Below are 21,045 nucleotides of genomic sequence, written 5' to 3'. Positions count from 1 at the left end.
AGTTTTAATTACTGTGATTATTTTTATAGTGATATTTTATATTATTTAACAGCAACAATAAACTAAATTTACACTATATACTTAAGTAAAACAAATATTAAAATAACTAAATATAGGAAGTAGAATTATTTTTATCACTTGGATTTACCCAGATTTTTATCCTTATTTAGAGGCATGCATCAGAATTAAAAATCGGGTCATTTGTTGAATCTAGACAAAACATTTACCAAAAATGCTAAACATTTTTCCTTTTTTTTTCTTTCGAACTGCTGACAATATGCTGCTCCCGGGTGGCATAACATCCTAGTCAAGACTTTAAAATAAAATAAATATCAGAATAAAAATACTCAGGTCATATAAACATACAAACATTTTATATGTACATATAAACTTTCTACATTACCTCGTGTTGCCTTCGTGTCAAATGATTGACGTTTCCATTTACCATAAATAAATAGCAGCGTTATAGTAGCTGATCTATTTTTCTTATTACGATAATTTTTTTATACTTTTTAATGACTTGATAAAGAATCGCAAGTTCGTGATCGTCCATCTATTTAAAAACACGGTCGTTTGCCAAGTTGACATTTTAATTACATAATTCACCTCTAGTACTACGATAATAAAGTAGCGAGCTCGGCCATTACTTATCTAGTTGCATGTTGTGCATTCCGATTAGCCGGTGTTCTTCCGAAATTCTAAGATTTATTTAACACTTTCAAGTATTCAGTCACTAGCAACATACTAAATTACCCGATACCTACATATTTTATCCACGACCGTTTTTGTGCTGTCGGCAAGCATCTAAAAATAAATTAATTATTTTACCATTTACCTGTAATACGTGGGCCACTACTTATATTTTGAGCCTAACTATGAAAAACGGTAAATATGTGAGTGAAAACTACTTTATCGTGTTCTCGGGTATTCTTATGCGTGATCTAGATAGATTTTTATCTGATCGAAATATTTTTTTAATATTTTTTTTTCTTTCGCGAAGACCCCTCAAAAACAGGGTGTTTAAAAGCATAACCTGTTTCTTGTGCCGATGAAATATCAAGGTTAATGCTATTTATTCTTGACGTTTTGGAACTAAATAAAGTCATTTGATATCAAACTGTAGTGTATGGCGAGAAACTAATTTATTCGATTATTTTCGTGCACATAACAGCCGGTTGTTTAGCGAGATGCGTTACGGCCGGCATTCTTTTTATTTAGCTCGACCTGTAGGATTTTGTGATTTTTCCATATTTTAAACTAGTCTTTAGGTAAATTTTTGGTTATAAATCAATAAGAATTAACCATTCTGCATTTTCTAAAGGCACTTTTCACCGTAACACAGTTTTTATAAAAAATCAAGGGACTACTTGTTCCGAAGTGCTTCAAGCGCGAATATTTTTTTCTGGATTTGGTTCATCTTAAAGTTTCTATAAAGTCGACTGGTGTTTATTTTTGGGCTCATGCGCATTATATCCTAGATCCCTGTTTTATCACAATTTGATACACGTATTTTGAAGCCAAACGATGGACTTTTCAAGCATTTGTTTGCACTAATCGGCGCGAGGACCTTATTGAACTGTAGTAAAAAAAAAATTGGTTCATTTAGAAAAAATCTTCTAATCGGAAATATTGTTTCCTAATATTTTATATCTAAGAGTGGAAATAATGTTTAGGATTGTGTCATTCTTTTCTTGTATCAGAAAATTAAAATGCATAATTAATTTTCGCACAGCATCAATTTTTCCAGAGACAACTGGTGACCTTGGACGACCTTCAGGAATTTCATTAGTGATGAAAAAATAATAATGATAGAACTCTATTTATTGGCGTTTTAAATTTTCAAAGGATCAGACTTTATCACCAAAATAATAAATAAGTCGATATAGACACGACTGTTTCTATAAGTCACGTCGAAAGTCGTAAAAAATATTTGCACGAAAATGTTAACATCCTAGTGCCATTTTCCCGCACACTTACAATTTTCGATCGACGATATTGAAAATATTTTCAGCGCAGATTTCAAAACTTTCTTAGGAATGTAGTAGTCAAAAAGGTCAAACTATGCGATGAAAACGCCAAATGGGGTCTAAAACAATCAGATTCGTCAAGGCTCAAAATATAAATAGTGACCTAAGTATTAACAGACTTTATTGCATAAAGATATCGTGATATGCAATCTTGAGTGCTTTAGAATATTACCTTTTATATCTTGTCTACTTTAATGATAAGGCGATCATTTTCTCATCGCACCATATAAGTACATAATTTTGCATTCGAAATTCTGTAGTGACACGTAGTAAGTAGTGCTATGTTAGTAAGTATGTAAGTGGTAGTAGCCGCGTGGTTTATGGTCTTGTAGTTACCTAGTTACCTAGTAAAAATCTAGTCAAATATAAGACTTCTTAAATGTAAAATAGAATACCGGTGAGGCGACTATATTTCTATTTTCCCTATCCCTTGAATAGTCTTGTTACATTATCTTGTACTTTAAATGACGGAAATTAACGCAAATATCCATTTTGCCTTGGATTAGCTGACGTTTCGGCGTTTAAACGGGCCGTGAGCTCCAGTCCTGCTTGTCAATAAAACGAATACCTCGTCTCATGATCGATTTATTTTTACTTTTTAACGATGATAGGTAAGATGCATCATGACATGGTACTGCATTCCAAAAGGGAAAGTGGGAGGACCCTTCGACATGTTCGTCGTTCGGTCCAATGAGTTCCCGTTACAAAAGTTTCACTCGAAAACCCGACCAGTTCACTAATGAAATACCTAAGTACTTACATATTTATATAGAAAATCATAAGCCAATCATTTTTATCGGGAATTACCCTGACCACTAAAAACTATAAAGTAGTTAAACGATTAAAATACGGAGGTAGCTTTTTGTGTAATATAAAATACTTACTTACCTACAATATGAACAGGCTCTGTGGTCTGGGTGGTAGTGTATACGACTGCTGATGTCTGATGATGATGGTCACGGGTTATATTCTACGGTTGGGCAAAGTGATCTTAATATATACAAGAATATTTTTCAGTCATAGTCCTGAGTTTGGTTACATGGCCGCATGGGAATAACCATCGACTAACACTGCAAATTACGAAACGTTAGTGTATTTCGCATAGGCACCTCTGCTTACACATTAAGTTTTAACAGGCATGATCTGTGTATGGATATTTGTTCATACAAGTAAAAATAGGAGCCGGTAAGTATACAATGAATTTACTGTGTAACAAAATGTTCAATATTTCCTACTTAAAAGACTAGTAAGGATAAAACCTTACAAGTATTCACATTATAATACTTACATTGTTAAAAGATAACATTTCCTTATCACTGTCAGACCAAAATAGACGTTAATGTGTAGACAATTACAATTATGTTTATTTACAAGCAACAACAATGTATTGCACTAAAGACATGTTGCATTTGTAATGAGATTCATCTATACAATTTGTTTACACTATTGTCTATTGCTGTATCTAACTTAGTACCGTTGGCTATACGTTTCCTCTCTTTATGGAAGTATTAGGTCATCATACCACCATCGTGTTTTGCAGGGCATTGTTAAATAGCGGGCCCCGGCTGTCATTTCCAAAGATTTTGGAGAGCTGTTACCAGTAGTTAGAAGCTTGAAAGTCTGACAACTAGTCTTACTGAGGGTATCGTGTTACCAAGGTAACTGGGTTGTGGAGGTCCGATAGGCTCCATGTAAAATACTACTTACCTGCATCGTTATATTCAGCTGCCTCAAGTGAGTTCGGAAGCCGTCTCCAACACAGTTGGATGAAAAGCTACGCTTATAATAGGCCATATTGGCAGGAAGCGCCGAAATGATAGTCAAATGGTTGCTAGACGTACCACCCCTTTGAGAGCTTTTTCGGCAATACCGAAGGTGTTTTCAAAGCTTTTCTTTATAGTTAAAAGACTGATGATTTTATACTTTTAGGCGTAACAAACCGAACGACTTATATTTTTGGTCTAAATAGTAAAAGATATATCTGGAATCTGGATAACGGATGCTATAAATAAGCCTACAATGCAAAATTGGACCTAAACATCCACGAGAAAGGCCAGTAGTTACATATCCTCAGCTATCTCTGCACACTATTAAAATACAACAGGCAAAAAAGCAGGCCACTCATACAATATTAAACAAAATCGATCAGCTGGTCTCGAAACTTATAATATGAGTAAAGCGATTATTAACACATATCTATATTTCATACAAGGTTGATTAAATACCTTCAAAAAGTGGTTCGTGTATCGCAAGCTCCAACCAAATATTCTACCAAAAGTTATTAAGTAACCAACAAATATTAATATATAAATAGTGGGATGATAACGGTGATAGTGTTATCACCTGTGCAGTGTACCTGTTGTTTATCCTGTCGGAATTTCAGCGGTGCTTTCTTTGAACCAACTCACATTAAAACATTTAGGTCAGTACTTTCGGCTCCATAGTAACCATGCAGAGCAATCTGATTATGACTGATATAATTAATATAATACTCTACGGACGTCATTGTAATTATAATGATAATATGACTACTAGGTTCACCGTGGTCGGTTCCAAAGTAGATATAAAGTAAAAAACGTCAATCGTGCACACGATACGAGGTAGTGGCGGATTCTGATACTAATATCACATCGCACGCCCAATGTGCGTGAATGTTTTCATGACTCTACAAAACGATCCGATATTTTACTATTTCTATAAGAATAAAAACATATCAATGATTCATGTCTATTTTAGGATGTACAAGTTTCTGTATGCAGGTTTTTTAAGTGGTACTAGATTGAAATGTATTTGTACAATGTCTTTGCATCACCTTCGTAGTAAATAAAGTGTGCTAGCATCTCCACGGCCGCTGCCAAGAGTCGTCGGCCTCGCGACCTTGACCGTGTAATAAATGACATACTGTCTTCCGCGAATAACCAAAATAAAAGTACACGCGCAAACATCTATCACGTTATGTTCCCATGAAATTTTAATCATTTTCAAAGCATAGTGAAATATTTTTCGTTCCATGACTGGATAGGTATAATAAGGGAGATAGTAATAATATCTATAAACTTTGGTATATTTTAAATAACATCCGTTTCTTGGGGGGTTATCAGATATCTAAAAATAAAATACATTTATGTTGTTAATAGATTTTGTGAATGGCATGCAAAACTTTTCTTCGGCATAGAGATAGGTCAAAGTTCCTTTTTTATATTTAGAGCTTTAATATCCCATTCGAACGGATATTTATTTTAAATTTAAGTACCGGAACTAAGGGTAGGATTTGAAAACAGTCCATAAATACATAAGGTATGTGTTTTATTGTGTTAAGCTGGACATAATAATTGAATATTTTTCTATTTTCTGAATGATCACACTTAAATTCTTTAAATAAATGTAGTGGCATACCTCTTCACTGTTCCAAACGATCCGAAATAATTATTCCATCTACAAAAACGCGTTGAAACCATATGTGGCTGGACATAGCTCGAGCAAGGCTTTTAGCTCATCACTTGATAACCGTCAGATAACGATAAGTATAGAGTTATTATCTTCTCATCGGCTTGACACCGTCGCATTATTTTAAATACTGTACAGGTTTCAACAGTCATTTATTTTTCCTTCTCACACAAAGTAGCAAAGTAACATAATATTGTTGTAAAAAAATAAACAAAATAACATTTACTAAAAAATATATAAATATGAAAATATTTCAGTTTACAAAATTCAACAATAAAAGTATAAAATAAACAATTGAGCGGTAGATAGAGAGACAAGTGTACTGATAGGTGGTCGTCACGAGTGTCGTGCGTGATGGCCGACTGTCGGCTTCCATCAAATCCTGATTCTCACATAAACAGATTGTTATCGACCACTCGATAAAAGGTATAAAATGTTAATGACCCTTTAATTTCGACAAGATACCGCAATGATATATAATTTCCGTGACGCAAATACCCGCAACAACTGTATGAGTTAGGTACAAACAGAAATTACTCAGACAAACATTGTAGCAACTGATTATGTTTTTCAAGAGGATTCACTGTCTCTTTAATTTATTTAATTGGACATGTATTTTATTACACGATTTAATGGACGTTTATTTAATTTGTTTATATGTTTGCTGTGACTTTTGTATGACTTGCAAACGGTTGGCGATGTGGTAAACCTCTCTGGCTGTGCCTGATGCAATAATCACGGTCATTGACTAGAAAGACGATTCATCAAGTCTGATATGGTATTTATGACCATATCTGGAGTTTATAGAAAATGCATAGTAATTGGTTTTCCAATTAATGCATGACGAGTAGGCGTGAGACCGTTACGGTGACTAGTTCTGACCGAGTTTAGAAAACAAAAGGAATTGCGATTAAGTTTTGTTACGTAGCAGACATCTAGACCGTCAATGGATTTACCAAGAGGAAAAAAAATAGTTTTGCAGAGCTAAATAAAAGGACATAATGAGACGAATATTGATATACCATTCCACTAAACATTCAGTTCTCCTTTCCAATGGGATTAATCCCATCGTCCTACAAAGTGTACTGCCGTTCAGGTGCTTCTCACACTTGTAAATGCATAATCATGTAAGCAATGTGGTACATATTACGAAACATGGCAATTCAGCCCGTGCTCGTGATCCACAGTTGCATCACGCCACGGCTTATACCACATATGCAGACAAAAACAGCGATCGATCAAATTTATTGTGGGATTAGAAATTCATAGCCCGATCATCTCCTTTTTCCCTCCACCGTCTATGTGAGTGGTTTCTCACGGATGAATTCATGATTTTTATTAAATTTATTTCACAGAAGCTAAGATGTCCCAGGTAAGATATCGGGGGTGTTTATTACCCTGTATGTACTTCGCTTCACGATCGTATATAAGTGACGGTTTGTACTCTATTTGTCGAATAAAAATACAACAGGAACAAGGTAAAAGCTAAGGAGGGATTAATGTTTAGTCGAGGTTATAGTAGACATTAATGAGGACTTCGTGGATAAAATTTGTAATATATTTCCTGTTTTAGATTGTGTTTGTCTTCAAGCCGACCGAAGGTCTTTGATGTGTACATATAGATGGTACAATTGAATTATGAACTAAATGGATATCGCCGTTGTCCACTCCCTGCTTCTCCATTCGGGATTGATTGTGCCACAACTTTTACCGTGTACCACATAATACCTTCTTCTAAGTAGTCGTAAGCAACAGCATTAATGTATTGACAATTTATCGTTCATAACGAGTATAGAAGAGTAACATAACACGAAAACTCCAAAGTTCAATAGGTGATTAAGGTGCGGACCGACAGATAAGTGATAATGGCTCTCCGTTTTTATCATAATCTACAATTAATTGTTATGACTATTAGTTAATAAGAGATCCGCTTATAAACAAAAACCTATCGGCTAAGACTTGGCATGATTCATATCAGTCATAGTACATAGAGCGGTCGCACGGACTCGATGCGTGCATTTGTCCATTTACCAGTGGCTTATGCTGACAGCATTACGTACTACATAATGGAAAATGCCATGCCAAACCAGTAATATCGTGCACATTGTGCATGAGAGCCATTTATTAACACCAGTACACTGTCTATTGAAATATGTCAAATGCTAGGGGAACTATTTATGCCACTGCAGTATAATATATTATTATTTCTTTTCGAATGAAATGAATAAGGATTGTAGAAGCCTATCTCGCCATAAAGAAACATAATCGTAACATTAGCCTTTTCGAACGAAGGCGAGCAAATACTTATTTTTACCTAAATTAAGACTAATCTTATTTATAAAAGTACTCGCCCATTTTGCACCTGGTAACAAAACATAAAACTTTAAAACTACATAATATATGTTCAGTTTCTCAAGTTTACTACTTAATCTTACGTGTACCTACCTTAAATGGTCTTTCAAACGATCTATAATGCTTTTAATTTTTGTTTATTCTTTTAGCGCAATGTTAAACTTCCTTTGGTTTATTTATACATTATGGAATTTACCTAGCAACCGTTCATTATGTAATAAATAATCCTATAAGTGTTTACCAGCTTTCAAAAAGTCTGTTTTTTGTCGACACTGGTAGAATAAGTGAAGTCATCAAATTATCTGTTTATAACCTTGTCAATACAAATGTAAAAATACATAAAGAAATTGCAGAAGAAATCGATGTAAAAAGCATTATTTATGTTATCGCTTCATACAAGTTGTTGAAGCAAGTACATTGATCTCACTCAATAATAATAATATGTGTACTTACCATATATTTTTTATCTCCTCTTATGGTTTATCGCACCATCAATTTGATGTACCACAGTACAAAAAGTAGACTCCCATATTTATAGTTCAGTGGCCAATTCCGTCAACCTCTTGTCAACTAAAAGCCGGTTAACTTAAAAAATACAATTGAAATGTTTATGTAATTGTAAGGGTAGGGGTTGCCGAAGTCCGATGGATGAGGGCGGCCCAGGACCGGTCCTATTGGCGCTCGATGGGGGAGGCCTTTGTCCAGCAGTGGACGATTCCCGGCTGAGATGATGATGTAAATGTAAAGATTTTTTACAGTAATAATAGTTAGAAATGTACTGTATCATATAATAATAACGAAAGTATTAATATATTAATGAACTGATTACCTATTTGTATAGATCGTTATCAAAATTGTCGTTACCTAAGCCGCTTCCGCTAAGCTTCTAATCACCCAGTTTTATAAAGATTCATATCTTAAATTTTCCGTTCCCTACATACTTTGGACTTGTACTAAATACTAACATCCATCTATACTAATATTATAAAGCTAAAGAGTTTGTTTGTTCGATTGTTTGTTTGAACGCGCTAATCTCAGGAACTACTGGTCCGAAATGAAAAATTCTTTCAGTGTTAGATAGCCCATTTATTGAGAAAGGCTATAGGCCATAAATCATCATGCTACGACTAATAGGAGCAGAGTACCAGTAAAAAATGATACAAAAACGGGGAATATTTTGACCCATTCTCTCTACTGTGACGCAAGCGAAGTTGCACGGGTCAGCTGGTACATAATATCACGCCTTTTATACCCGAAGATTTAGGCAAAGCTTTATGGAATACACCCACGTGTCACAATTAACAATGTTTGTCTCACGTAATAAGGGGCGAACCTATTGCCATTTTTCGCACACGTGACCAAACTTCGGGCTACTGTTATTAAACATCCTAATGTGAATTATAAAAGACCAATAGTACTTCACTTACCCGACATGGGAACTGAACCTAAGATCTCACGATGAACAGTCGGTGACACTGCCAGGCCACAGAGGCAGTCACCTCAGTGCTAACCTACAGAAAACCTGAAAGGTGCATTGACCCCAAAACCTAAAGATAACTTTCCCAAACTCAACTCTTGGTATAATTTTGGCGTGTCAGAAATTGACACCATTTTTCCATAATTACATCTTTTATCAACTAAATTGTTTATTTGTTTGTTTCCTGCATTAATTGAGAAACACGTCATGAATTAACGTGCCATGTATATTTATAACGTCGGTAGTAAACTCACTCAATAAGAATTAATGCTCTAAGCGTACGCAGCTTGGTGTAAAAATATCAACGATGATAAACCGTACATACTTATTCCATGAATAAGATTGTTGTTTTATCAAAGCATAGTAAATGAGGCGTAAAACCGTTTAGGAAATACAAGGTTGCTATTTCTGCCGAAGCGAAATATATTATTGCGAATTGAATACAGAAGCTAAAATTTCTGTTATCTTTCAGAACTTAACTTGACCTAATTTGGGTTCAACAAAACTATCCACTCAAGGAGAGTTTTTAAGGACATACGGTGGTCTAGAAATTGTCAAATGCAGCTCGTATTATTATGCTCATGTAGAGGCTCGTGGTTAGGCAATAAAAGCCGCCCGGAACTATTTTTCCAGTCAATCTACGCTTGCCTAGATTGGTCTGTAGATGGGTGACCATAGCATACACATCGAGTTCCTCCGTGTTTCGAAAGGCACGTTAGATTATGGATCACGGCTGTCGTTTTCAAAGATCTTTGAAAGTCGTTACCAGCAGTCAGAAGCTTGAAATTCTGACAATCAGTGTTACCGAGGGGTACCGTGGTAATAGCCAAGGTAATTGGGCTGTGGAGGTCCGATAGGCAGTCGCTCCATGTAGCCGTCTGAAAGCCGAAGCCGACATAATTGTAAGAAAGGCTGGCTAGAATGATTATGCTCATGCAATGAGTCTTCATATTGAGAATTAAAGTTTAATTGAATTGTATGAACCTTGACTCGAACAAAGTGATACGACAGTTTTATTCTTAGCTAACCACCCTACGGCCATCAACATTATCGGTTATAATCGTAATGCATTAATAAACTTGATAAAATAAGACGTAATGACCTAATTTTGAACTGAAATATCTTATCGCAAGGTCAGGACGGGCCCTTTTGTGTCGTTTTTAATTATCTTTAATACATGTTGCGGTAAATCAGAGAAAAATAATAAATTCCTTACATTGTAATCGTAGGTAAGAACTGTATAATTTGCACTACACGGTTATGAATACATGAATATTGTTTGTGGAATGAAAAACGTATTTAGCGAACGTGTTTTACTAGGAGTCATTATCGAGCAGTCACCTAGTTTTTCAGTCGGTGGTAGCAAGTCATACTGTGTTCCTATTTCGCTTTTAAAGTCAAGGATAAACAGTGTACTACAAACCACATTTTGAACTACAAAACTGAATGTACAACCTTTAGAATTTGTGTTAAACGAGGAATTGAAGCCATAAAATTTCGTGGAACAAGATAAAACAGTCCGATATTTTATTCTGCAGTAAAAATTATGCAATAACAATACCGGTTACAGTATTTGAACTTTAACTTGTTTATAAAACTCTCGTTTACCTCACCGGAGTACATTACAATGATCATATTGTACCGACGATTAAAGGTTATCCGATTCTGTAACAGCAATGTAGGTTGAACACTAATTAATCTCAATTATCTGTTAACGCAGATGGTCAACAGGACAGGTACTATTTATAGCAGGGAACAACAAAGCATTTACATAATAATATTTACATTGAAGCTTCATTTCCGACTGTTGATATTGCATTATTCATAGACATGATCATAAGTGTCTATTAGTGTAATTAATTTAGTTTGTTGTGCCTACTCAAATATGCCATGTTATAATATGTGATATGGCAGAAACGTCTTCTAATATTACAATTGACAAATTTCATAGTTAAGATGCTATTTTTATAAGTCAAGGTAACATGACTTCAGTCCAAAATTTTAGGTATAGTACATAAAATTGATTGCGCTCAAAACAGATACAAAAGTTAACATACTAAAGGATGAATGTAGCGAACTCTCTTCTTTAATTTCAATTTACGCCTAGCGACAGATATACTTTTGAACGTCACTTAAATTGAATTATGTTCCTGCTTTCGGTAGATGGTAACTTGAAAACGGAAACGTAATATGCAATAATATGCATCTTTGAGAGCGAGATTGAAGGGAGATCTTTTGTGAGTATACATGCAGTAGCACGAATTTAGGTAACACCGGCAACTTAAAGATTTTAACATTCTCCTAATCTATACTATTACTATCTATACTAATATTATAAAGCTGAAGAGTTTGTTTGTTTGTTTGTTTGTTTGAACGCGCTAAACTCAGGAACTACTGGTCCGATTTGAAAAATTGTTTCAGTGTTAGATAGCCCATTTATTGAGGAAGACTATATGCTATATATCATCACGCTACAGCCAATAGGAGCAGAGTACCAGAAAAAAAATTAACAAAAAACGGGGGAAATTTTGACCTAATCTCTCTTATGTGACGCAAGCGAAGTTGCGCGGGTCAGCTAGTATAATATATGTATGTACATGCAGTTCCCAAGACCGAGTAGTCCGTATCTACGTACAACAGAAGAAGATACACGACTGAGTCATAGAAGTCTAGTCATAACAATGTGCTGGAAATAACTGTAAGTATGACACATCATTAGTTAGATTACCATGAAGCATCGATGTACCAAGGTTAAGACGTCAACACGGGCCCTTAAATAGTACAGCATATGAGCATATTATTAAGTCTATATTGTCTAAGTACTTAATATATCATTACATAGATCATCCCTTAAAGGCAAGGAGAAACTGATAAGGGTGATTGAAAAGTGAGGTGGCGATTTTCTCCTACAATCGTAGTAGGAAGTCTACAACAATGTCGACTCCCGTCTCGCTTTTGACACATCTTGAATGAGAAACTGATAATTATCATTATCGTATCATAGGCTTAATTTTGGATGAGACAGTGCCCCTAGCTAGCTAGTTTTGTTTTAAAATCGTTTTTAATGGCTAACGCACTGTCCCTAAAAAATAATGCGACTTAAAATTTCCTCCTAAATTAGCTTGACAACCAGTCTTTTCAATGACCACAAATCCAAATTATCAAAATATTGAAATCATTTTCCTAGAACAAGAGTTTGTAAACATTAATTTATTGCAACCAATAAAATATTACTTGTTTTATTCTCAAGCCACAAACGTCGATAACGTGAAACAATATTTGTGTGCCATAAAGTCTTGGTTATTGTTTAACAAGTCGTAAATAAAACAATGTCTGGTGACACATTCGTGTGAAGTTTAAAAAACTAGATTAATTTGGATCAGTACCGGTATTATCTCTTTTTCAATACAACTGCTTAGAGTTCACGTAACTGATAATACATATTACTGGCGTCGAGCGGTCTTAGCCAATTATTGAAGAATGATAAACCATATTGCCTCGCTCATTATTCTTTAATGAGCTATTTTTGCGTTTTAATTCCGCTTTCAAGAGAAGTATTTTTAATTAAACTATCATAAACAGCAAGCGGTTTAGTTTGTACGCTTTGTGCCCAATCTCTTTACCTAATATTGGAACATTTTTTTATTAAGAGAAACCGCAGCAAAGAATTATGTCATGTTGTTCGTTCTACGTTATGAAGTTGAATCTAAAACGTAATTGACTAAGGAAAATAATGATGAAACAGATTTGACTAGTCATAAGACGTTTTCGGGAAATTACTGTTTACAAACAAAGGATAAATAAACATACACGTGTTGTCTTTTCGTTTGAGTGTGGTAGAAATTAGGAAGCACAAATTTTTAAAAAGTAATAAGTATGTGATGTTAGTTAATAATCTTATACATCTCATACATTTACTCGCTTCAGAAATGTGTAATATAAAGTCAAATAAGAAATAATTTTAGTAGATTCAGTAAAACAATTGTAGCTTTGATCCTGACATATTTATTTACGGTCTTGTGACGTATCAAACACGAAATAGACACAATCCATCAATTACTTATTAGGCAGTGTTCTAGTTATAATGTCAAATTACTTTGAGCTCTAGATTTATTTTGAACCAAACCATCATCAAAGTGACAACTTAAGCAGCCTACCCATAAATCTAAATATAGTTGGGTCTACCTGTTCTCTGTCGTTAAAGTAAAGTAATTGGTCTCAGTTTTCATCAATCCATATCAAAATTAGTGCGGTCCATTATAAATTGAACCTGCTTAGAATAGGGTACCGGTCCCCTTTTTACATTAATGTTTTGTGAGCACGGATGAAATTGGAAACCGTGGCCCTTGGCAAACAAAGGCTTTACCTTGGAAACCCCTTACATCAGCAATAAAACTTATAAGGTCGTGTAATTCTCCGTTTTGTCTGTACTTGACTAGCTGGTTTTATGAATAGGGATATGAATGTTTTTAGTATATTACAATTCCCATATTGGCAAATAAAGATATCAAATGGTTGAGAAGTGGCATGCTCCGAAGTCTAACCTACCTAAATTTGGTTGAAAGGATGTTTACAGAAGCTCCATAGTTAGCAATTAGGTTTACTTTCATTAATATTACCTATAGCAGCTTGTCAGCCGAATAAACGATGAACAATAATAAAGATAATGATTAATTTAGTGGATGACCACCATATTTAGGAGTTACATGACAGTTATGGAAAATAAAAAATTACGTCTTGTGATGTACCTACTCAAAGTACTAAAGGTATGGTAAATTTTAATTTATGTAATTGATATTTTCTTGTATTAGGCATTATTTTATCGTGTTATATTGAAATATTCTCGTTGATCACTGTTTAATTAATAAATTTGCTAATACTTAGCAACAGCATAAACAACATTTAATTACTTTTCAATAACCATCTTCGTAATAATATTGTTTAGATTTATCTGCAATCAAAACTTCTTAGTATTTCTATATTACTGTTGCTTTGCTGAGAAGCGTGCGTACGTATTTCTTCGCTCAATAACTCATATTTGTTTTTAAGTTATGCGAATCATGAATATAAATAATCACTTATATTTTCTCTTCAACTCATGGTACTTGTATTCAAGTAAGTAAATACAATAATATTGTTATTAACGAACATTATTCACGAATAGACTTTGTACTTACTTCCGTAGGGCTTTGACACACTCGTCAACCTTCAGCCTCATTAGTTTCATTTGTTGACTAATTTAAAACGTCAACAACTCATTAATTCCTGCAAAAAAATATTTTTGTTATCGTGATGAAGTTTTGCTCTGTAGTAAACAAGTGAGGAATAATTTTATAATTGAAGTATTAAAGAATATTACACTGTTTATAATTATAGGGGCTGCCCCGGAGCCCCGCTTTGTTATGAATGTCGCCGTGATATCACATTTCAACAGAAATTGCCCTCTTCAATTAACCCACACTGATTTAATTACTTCGAAATGAAACCTCATCGATTCTCGGCACGCTCTATATTCAATTTGCAAATTATCTAACGCCTTCCATTATAAAATGCCACGATGCATCAAGCGGAGAACAAATTTGTTCTACACGAGTTGAACGGTGAAGCCATCTAATGGAATTCATGTCACAAGTGAGGATACAGAAGTACGTACATGACAATCTAGTAAAGTGCAGTATGGATCGCGTGTAGGGGACGACGATTGTTTATTACAATGACAGCTCTATTATCTGATCAAGTACTTGTCCTGCGCGAACACATGACAGGGATTTAATCATAAAAACATTGCGTATCTCTGTAAGTACCTGATGTGATACCACTATCTGTTCGGCAGATATAAAAAATAGGTTCATTTTAAAGTATCGCTGGCTTTTTTATGACTAAGTAAATACTTGTATTATATCAATTTATATCACTTATGTCAAAAGATTTCACCAATCAATCAAAAGTTCTAAGCGAACCGACCTGCTTTGCTGTTCTTTGATTATACTCGCACTCTCGCTGTTGTTTCTTGTTAGTTTAACAGATCATTATTTAGAAGTTATGTTGCTTTTACCCCAGGGTTCCGAACTCTCCAACTTTGAAGTAGTTATTGTTCTATCATACAGTATGTGTTATCTACAAGTTACAACAAAACAATCTACTATCTACAGACAAATTATGTTCGGATGACAAAAGACTACTAGGTATGAAGAACATAAATTATGGAGGCGCACAAATTATCTACTTTTCCAGACACTTCTGTTGCCAAACATCGTTAGAATTGAACTACAAACATAATTTCCGAGTTCTTTTTTCTATTTACCTGGTAGATATAGTTCTGTTTCATGAATTAGATTTTCAATAAACCACCAATTTAATTGACATTAATTGCCACGAGATCTAAAGTCTATTAAGATATTGTAATCATTTTATTGAGCAGTGATAGCCGAGTGGTATAAGTTGACACCTCCCACGCAAGTGGTCGCAGGTTCGAACCCGAGGCAACACACCAATGACTTTTCGAAGTTATGTGTGTATTAGAAATAATTATCACATGCTCCAACGGTGAAGGAAAACATCGTGAGGAAACCTTGCATGCCTAAAAAAAAAAAAAAAAATTTGTTTAAAACAATTATTGAGGGCATGCAAAGTCCCCAACCCGCACTTGGCCAGCGTGGTGGACTCAAGGCCTAACCCCTCCCTCATTACGGGAGGAGACCCTTGCCCAGCAGTGGGACATTAATGGGTTAAATTTATTTTTATTTTTATTTTTAATCATTTTATAATTGATCCACGTATATTCTGAACGATGCATATTAAAGTGAAATTTGGAAGCTTGACTAAAGAGGAAAATCGATGTGTGTCAAAGTCGACAAGTGTGTTCAATTGCGGAGGCGTAGCCAATGGACATCGTGTATACGTTATCTGAATTATATTAAGTGAACAAATATAAGGTAAAACATATTTTGAAGTTATTTTAGTACACGTTTGCCTTAGAGATTTATATACTTCTCTTGCATCTCGCGGAGAATATCAATTGTGTATACAACAAGTGGTTAGATTGTAATGTTTACTGTTTACGTTCGCTCGTCGACCTTGTCAATGTAGGTAATTTGCCTCACTGCTAAAGGTAGATACCCGCACTACTAATTTCATATAGTTAAAACGTGTCGGCGAAACATTAATTATTGCTGTCAACATCAAGGTCAATCATGTGGTAGATGAGAAAGATGTATTGTCTGTCCGGACATTATGATACATAGGTAGCAATTGTTTTGTTATGTACGGTGCTCCGCCACTGACTCTTGTGATTGGAAAAGGTCATAGACCTCAGTCTGTTTTGATTCTATGTTATTACAAATGGCAAAGTTTGCCGGCCAGGTACGACGTACGTTCATGTTTCAAAAATGTTTGCTATTTTTTGTTGCCAACCGTAACTAGGTAGGTACATTACAACGCAATTTTTAACGTTATGAATACCTTAACAAATTAAAATATTTTAGCCAAAATTATTTTTACACCGCTTCGTCTGCTTTGATGTCAACTTGCATGGTTTTCATTAAAATTATGTATGCTCAAACAAAATATTGTTATAATAGATGTCACTCTTTTGTAACATTATGTGTAGTAGATAAGACAGAATGGAAATCGTTAAAACATTCGAGCAACATTGTCGAACGTTAATAATGGCCTCACGTTATACCATTTTGAGTTCGTCTTGAAAACGATTATAGTTTTCAATTATTAAGTAAATGAGCAAATGGTTTCTCGTGTTGAGTTTATTGGAACGCTTTTGTTAATTAGCAGCTTGCCTAATTATCACTATTAGCTGTAAACGAATGGAGCTAATTGTCGGTATAGCAACTTTAACGACGCAGTACAAAGTAACACTGCTGTGAATGTCTCACAGCAACAGATTAGAATACACTTACACACTTATAAATAGTTGAGATACTTATCTTCAATACTTACATTTGTCAGCACATTATTATCAACAGGACAAATCGAATCGGATAATATTATTATGTAACTGATAAATCAATGTACCTATTTTTAATTGCGCAGTTTGAGGTTGGCGACACAGGGACTATTTCTTCAAGCAAAAATCTTATTAATTTTTGAATTTACTTTAAAAACAAATACGTCAGTCATGTATATACATTATGTAGAAGCGATTACATAGATATTAGAATAAATAATGGCGTATAATTTTATAATAATGAGATCACATGCACTTGTTTACTTGGATGTAATCAACAAACATAAATATACCAGACCTGTATATGCCTCATATCACTAAGTATATGTTGTTTTGTACGTATTACATATGTATTTAATAGTATGCAATGCAAGAATAAGAATGGTAACCCTTATGAGAAAACCATCAGTCGAGTAGTAGACAGTATACGCATGGTACAATTGAATTATAATATAGTGTACTTAGTATACTACAAAATTCTTCTAAGATCATCTACCATAGGGAAAGAAAATATGGGCCTCTTTTCAGATTCAGAAACTAGTTGTGAAGAACTTTAACTTTAGACTTTACTTTAAAAGGGTAGGCCACCCAAGTGCCATATGCAATATGACGATAATATGATGATCCAACGCGATACAAATAATTCTCGATATTCATCATTATCAATACTGAATCTATATAGCAGATCAACGTTAAGTAGTAGGCAGTTGGCTCGGTATCTACATTACATAAGACTGAAAAACATATTAACTGAAAGTAAGGTACGTACTTGTATATGTATGTATGCACGCGCTCAGCTGATTACAAATGATTTGATATCTGCAACCACGCACATGATCTTCTTTGTAAGTACCTACTTTGGGTAGAATTCAACATGAATTCATATTAGGCATTGAAACTGATTATGTTTTTACCATGACAAGCAGGTTCCAAACTTTCTTAATCATTGGATTATTAATACAAATATACATAAACTTTACTTAATATAATATAATACTTTTTCCTATAGGGATCGGCATAGCCCAAATAACGCCACTTGTTAGTTAATTATTTGGTTTTATTAATCTTCTGGAAAATTAAATAATATCTGAGAATATTTCTCTTGCAGATTAATGATCTTTGACAGTAGTAAATAGTACCTAGTCTGAAGCTTGAAAGTCTGACATCCAGTGTTACCGAGGGGTATCGTGTGTGTCTTCTGCCCGGTCTCTAGTCTCACCAGATATTGCTGAATACCAGAATTTTACACAGATGCAGTTACCTGACTAACCCTGAAAACTGAGGTACATTTAGCCTTAGTTCATATATTCAATAGCTTGTTTTTATATGAGTTTATAGGCTATTGAATAGAAAAACTACCGCTAAATGTACCTCAGTTTTCAGGGTTAGTCAGGTAACTGCATCTGTGTAAAATTCTGGTATTCAGCAATATCTGGTGAGACTGGAGTCCGATTTCAACATAGTTTGAAGAAATGCTGATGATTTTTTAATGATTGGCCTCAGCTGCGCTCCTTTTGTGTGTTTTTATCAGTCGAGTGTTGCTATCGATTCTCTTATCACTATAATACAGTGGATATCCAGTGAATACAGGAAACCGTTAGAATAATTACAAAGTACACGATGTCAAATACCTTTCACCTTTGATCGACATTAACGAGTGCAGCCAATCCGATATCTTTTAAGTATCTCATTAGATATCTAGTAATATTAGTCTGACTTCTGTTACGCGAATGACCTAATGATTATATTGACGGCACGTGTCAAATTTTATCACATCCGCACAGCAATCGCTATCAAACTGTGAGTTCCAGGCTCAAAATCCCATAGAGACAGCAATTCTTCTGAGTTGCGGCTGTTTTTATTTCTATAAGCTAGAATGGAATTGTGGCATTCGTTCTTTTAAAACGCTCGATAAAACTGTATTAGCATAGAATTGAGAGCATTGTCAAGGCAAAGTAGCAGACGGATATCTTGTTTCAGAGTTTTCAGTACTACATAGTATATTTATTTTAAACAGATTGTTTGACATACGTTATGTTTTTTGTTACAATACGGAAGGTGTGAACGATTTTAAATATTTATAGCAACTCGAATGTAGTTCATTAATTACTCCAAATTTCCTTAGGTTAATGTTTAATTTTCCATGAAATAATCGATTTATACCATCGATAGCCTTTTCAACAGCTGACAGACAGGATCACGACAGGAGTCGTTTATTTAGGAGTTATGGTTTAAGCATTAAATAAATCTTGATGATAGTGTTATAATCATACAAATATATAAATGCGAGGATGTTTTAAATTATGTTATAACACGCACTGCATATTTCATGATGCGATGCAGTAATAATGTTTTGCATGCACTCTGTCGCTCAGCCAATACAGCCGTAAACGGCGGATGATGGGACAACTGCGCAGTTTTAACAAACGACATTTTTAGGGTTCTCTTTCTAATCGATATATAAAAGTATGTGGTTTTTTATCATTTCAGATGCTCGTTAATCTCATTTGTCCATTGTTCTTCTGTTGTAGTTCAAGTAAAGTGCCATGGCATGCACGATTCACCCAGATTATTATTTACACTTCTGAATATTTTCAAAATAAAGTAGTTGCGTAAAACAGTCCACCGTCGATTGTCGACCTGCGGGTCACTCATGGGCAAAATTTTGTTTTTTGTACAAAGTTTTTGGAGTATAGGAGGTGCTTTTAGCTAGGAAAACGCAACAACTACATTCCTTTACATGGCATGACTTCCTGAGAATTTTACAAATCTTATGACTGTCAATAACAAAGATCATATCAAGGTTTTTTGGTTCAATACCAAGAGACAGTTTAATATTAAAAATACGTTGTTCGGCTTTAGGCTTTGCAAAAGTTTTATAAAACGGCCATGTTCTTAAATAACAAAGAACTATGAAGTATGATGTATTTTTATACCATTGTACTTCAAACCATCGATCTTGGTGCATAACGTTACACCGTAATTATCCACATAATTGTATACCTTCTACCCTATACTTAGAAAAATTGCTCGTCAGTACAAATGCTAACAACTTCCATAGAAAAATGTATAGCAGGATTGCACAACTAGTTTCATGAGAACAGGACATTATTATCTACAGGCAGTATGTAAGAGGAAGATAACATGAAATTCTTCATTACTCTGTGCAACAGTCAGGTATTGATTGCAAACGGCGCATCGCAACAAAGACAGCTCTTAATGACATGTGCATACAGGCGAAACTACTATTTGCCTAAGGTATTGATTGCCCAGCCTTGAAACACATCAACTATAAAACATCTATAACACCAACACAATGATTAGCATTTTGCATTAAGATACGATTTGGGATCATAAAAATTGCTTACTTCAACTATACAATACGAAATATATGTACTAGTACGCAATTTTTATCATAAATATGGTGGCTCTTACAAAATACATAATTACTAAAATTAGAGATCAAACAACTTACATCATCTTCGACTGAAAACCGGTGATTGTTCGAATCTAATGTTTTTATCGTAAAATCAATCATTTTTAACACGAAAACATGAACGCCCTTAGAAGGCAGATAATTTGACGCGTGCCTAAAACACAAAGAATAGGATTTAAGTAACTCTTTAGTGTACACTTTCACATTAAGGCTACTACGCGACCATTAAAATGCAATCACACACCTATCACAATGAATTTTTCACATAAATTTAACGCTTTAAAATATTTTTTAATCGGATCGGGATCGGAGTATGCATTTAATGCCTGGTGGTGACAGCGCGCAG

At 34.5% G+C, this 21,045-nt stretch overlaps 1 protein-coding gene across 1 annotated transcript in view; it reads right to left on the bottom strand.

Annotated features, from left to right (window-relative positions):
• The window catches only part of LOC142986654 (glutamine synthetase 2 cytoplasmic-like), a 57,964-nt gene extending 36,919 nt beyond the window's left edge, over positions 1-21,045 (bottom strand). Inside the window, exons 1-2 of the mRNA XM_076135206.1 lie at positions 20,944-21,045; positions 20,739-20,853 (exon numbers count right to left, since the gene is read on the bottom strand). The gene's annotated coding sequence lies outside the window, so the exon portion shown is untranslated. The remainder of the gene's footprint in view (positions 1-20,738; positions 20,854-20,943) is intronic.

Source organism: Anticarsia gemmatalis, chromosome Z, assembly GCF_050436995.1.
Source record: "Anticarsia gemmatalis isolate Benzon Research Colony breed Stoneville strain chromosome Z, ilAntGemm2 primary, whole genome shotgun sequence".
Lineage (NCBI taxonomy): Eukaryota > Metazoa > Arthropoda > Insecta > Lepidoptera > Erebidae > Anticarsia > Anticarsia gemmatalis.
This window is presented reverse-complemented; position numbering and strand designations above follow the sequence as displayed.